Source organism: Anopheles funestus, chromosome 2RL, assembly GCF_943734845.2.
Source record: "Anopheles funestus chromosome 2RL, idAnoFuneDA-416_04, whole genome shotgun sequence".
NCBI classification, from domain to species: Eukaryota; Metazoa; Arthropoda; class Insecta; order Diptera; family Culicidae; genus Anopheles; species Anopheles funestus.
In genome coordinates, this window is record NC_064598.1 from 31,067,839 (window position 1) to 31,071,329 (window position 3,491).

Sequence of the window (3,491 nt, forward strand, 5' to 3'; positions counted from 1 at the left end):
GAAGACACGATCTCTGTAAAAAAAAACGAAACTGGGAGCTAGCTTTTCATCAGCACAATCCGCAAAGATTATGGCAATCATTTAATGGAACGTTATTACGACACCTCGCCGTGTGGTTCCAGCCGGTGAATGGTAATCCGTACGGTACACTGGTGACTACACACTCAACGATGAAATGAGACCATCCTTACGTTTAAATGACATATTTACAGAATAATATTTTAGAAAGTGGTTTTTGAATAAAATATTTTACAAATTTTATTCTAAGAATGTATATTAACAATTCGAAACTGGCGTAGAAAATTTTCACGTATCAGTTGTAAAAATGACATTATATTGAATATTTAAAAATTATGTAAAAATTTGTTACATTTTCAAACCGGAACATGGGTTAAAAAAGTATTAAAGATTTATTTATACAACTAACGAAATTTTCCTATTGCTTTCTAACACAAAACGCATTCAAGCACTATGAAAACGGAAATCACATTTCCGTAGCTTTTGTCCCTACCGGCGGCAGTACCTGCAAATACGATCGTTCAGAAAATGTTACAAAATAGATTTCATGCTTTGCAGAAACCGTTGAAATGGGGTTTTCTCACCTTTTCCAACCCCCCGGGAAAGGTTGCATGATTGCACGTGGTTCCTTACAGCACATCAAGTGCATCAAGAGCTTTCTCGTGTAAAACATCTCTAAATGTTTCGTTTGCACCTGGTTTGCACCGAGTGCACTATAAATGCCTGGTAATGTATCGCCTATCGTTAGTGGCACCGACTATTTCAGGACGAAATCCAATTAAAGCCGTTTCTCATGCAATGGCTAACCACATGGAGCGGTTTTTAGACGTCCTGGCACGTCGCTCCGTTCGTCCATCCGGAGTGGAAACCAAATAAGGCAGCTATTTATAAGTTCACCACTCGCTGCTTTGATCCTGACGTTATATAAACCCATACACATATACACAGGGGTTAAATAGCTTTCCACACCTGTGGTCTATTGCTGCTGGAGGTTAAAAGAAACTATAAGTTAACTGTATATCAACCACTTTAATGTTTATTGGACTGTAACTAATGCAGTTACTTATGATAAAATTCTTCAGATTGCTTCAGAGCGAGAAAAAGCATTTAAGGTTTAAAGTTATTTTTTTTATCTGGCCAGTGCCTAACCGCACAGCTATGGAGGCAACAAAATTAATTCATAATTCTAAAAAGCAAAATTAAAAACTGCCTCCTCCCACTTCGTGCTCCAAAATGTAAAGCCACCAAGAGTTCAATGAGTTTACGTTTGCCAATTCATTTCGGTTTGGTTACAACGAAAATTCGATTCAAATCTGATGAGGCGTAATCACCAGCCACAAATTACCATTTTGCACGACAGCCCATTGACAGACTGTATAATTGTTTGGACACAAAATTAATGAGAAAAGAATGATTAATCCTTTTCTGTGGGCCGGTTTTGTTATTGGTCTGAGTTAGATGAAATACACAATATTGTGGTAATGCTTTTGTTTTTTTTTGTTCCTTTTGCTGCACACATACAATCACATGAAGGTGTACGAGGTGTTGCAACAAAAAATGGTCGTTTCAACTGACTTGTAGCTTATTCAACGGGTTTCATTTCATGTTTTTTACACGTTTTTTTTTCGTTTTAAACTTCCATGTCTGATGAACATTACAGAACGAAAAAACTACAATCGTATGGCTGCTGTAGAGTATGTAAAAAACGGCCCGTTCACTTGTCCGAACGAGCGATCGCTTCAGGCACGTTAAATGGTCTCCGGAACGAATCACATAATTTGCTCCAATGGCTGCCCTGTGTGCTTGCGTGTTTATGTGTGTGTATGTTGTCTACAACTCTTTTCCTCAACTTCTACTTCGTCTCATAGGAAACAAGTGGCTGGTAATTTCATGCATCCGTACCATTTGTGGTGAAGTCTAATGTGTGTGTGTGTGTGTGTGTGTGGGCATGTTTTTTTACTTCTTCCATCTGCAAAGCACCCTTGTATTGGTTTGCCCAAACAAACACAAACATCACATCTCTTATGAGGGTGAGACAGAAATTTTTGATTTTTTTTTTATCATTTTTTTTTGTTCGTGTTGTGTTTTCAACCCCTTTGCTTCCAACTATAAACCCGTTGCAGATTTGTTGAGTTAGAGGCCCTTTGCTGAAAAACGTTTTTAGTAAAATACTCCACTCATCGCTACACTTCACAACTCCCGACACCAGCACACCATCAAGTTTGCTGAGCAGATTGATTGGTTCAGCAGTTATTTTGAGTGGCTGACGCTTTTTTTTTTCTTAGTTTCGTTCCACTCTCGATCGTTCTTTGGGCGACCAAGTGCTCTTCACCTTCACCTTCATCATCCACCAAAAAAGCTGTGCGGGCCGTGCGGTTTTCTGTGCGGAAGAAGTGTGCTCGAAACAAAAAAAAAACACGACGAAACGTAGGAAATTGATCGTCTCACCGTAGAATTGCCCTTCGATTTTGATTCCGATGTTTGCTGTTGCTTCCTGTGAAAGGTTTTGTGTACACGTAAAGTAACATTTTTCACCACACAACACGCATACGGGTTTCGGTGGATAAAATCTCCTTTGAGCGACTTGCTGTAATCAGACGGGGGAATAGCATTTTTGCGACATGCTTACACTTTGTTGTCACAAGCGCACGGCGTTTGCATGTTGGTGAATAAGAAAATCAAAGAAACATAAAATGGTTTCATTGCTTCCGTGCGCGGTAACTTCGGTGCCGAACCGAATGCAAAAGGTTGTTGTAGCTGCCAACAGCAGAGCGTGCTTTTCACATGAATGCCACGATGAGGGCGAAGATCACTGAGACGCTGTATGTAGCTCGAAGATGCTGCAGGCGATGGATGCTTCGGTCATGCTTGTGCCATTCAGCAGCGAAGGAAACTCTTTTGAGCGAAACATCACAGAACAACGATAAGCCCGAGGGCTTGCGGCACTGGTAGCACTCGTTAACTAACGAAGTTCCTCACAGGTGCTTATCAGGCGACTCCTTAAGGATGTGTGAATGTCTTTCCCACTGGCGGGCAATGGCAATCCCATTAGTAGAATGGCGGTGAAATCTTAGGACGGAAAGACACCTGCAACAAGGTGGAAAAAAATTAACCACAAGACGGTGTCGGCGACGACGATGCTCACTGCTACCATGATCTGGGTGACATTTAATTCCCGTACTCGATTGGCAAGAAGAGAATGAAACAAAATCCGCTTCTTTTTTTCGGCAGATGGTTTACGGTGGGTTAAGGTTTCGTTTCATTTGATGTTTCTTGAATGTGGGTTCGGTAGAACGTGTTGGATACATTTCGTTATTGTGACGCTTTTTTCTGTTTCTATTCAATGCCACATACTGATTTGATATGGGTAAGATTTGTGTGATTTGTTTAAGAACTTTAAACTAATATTGTTAGCTTCCCATAGGCAATACAGCTTACTTTTAACTGGGGCTAATTTTGATGGGCTAAAGTAA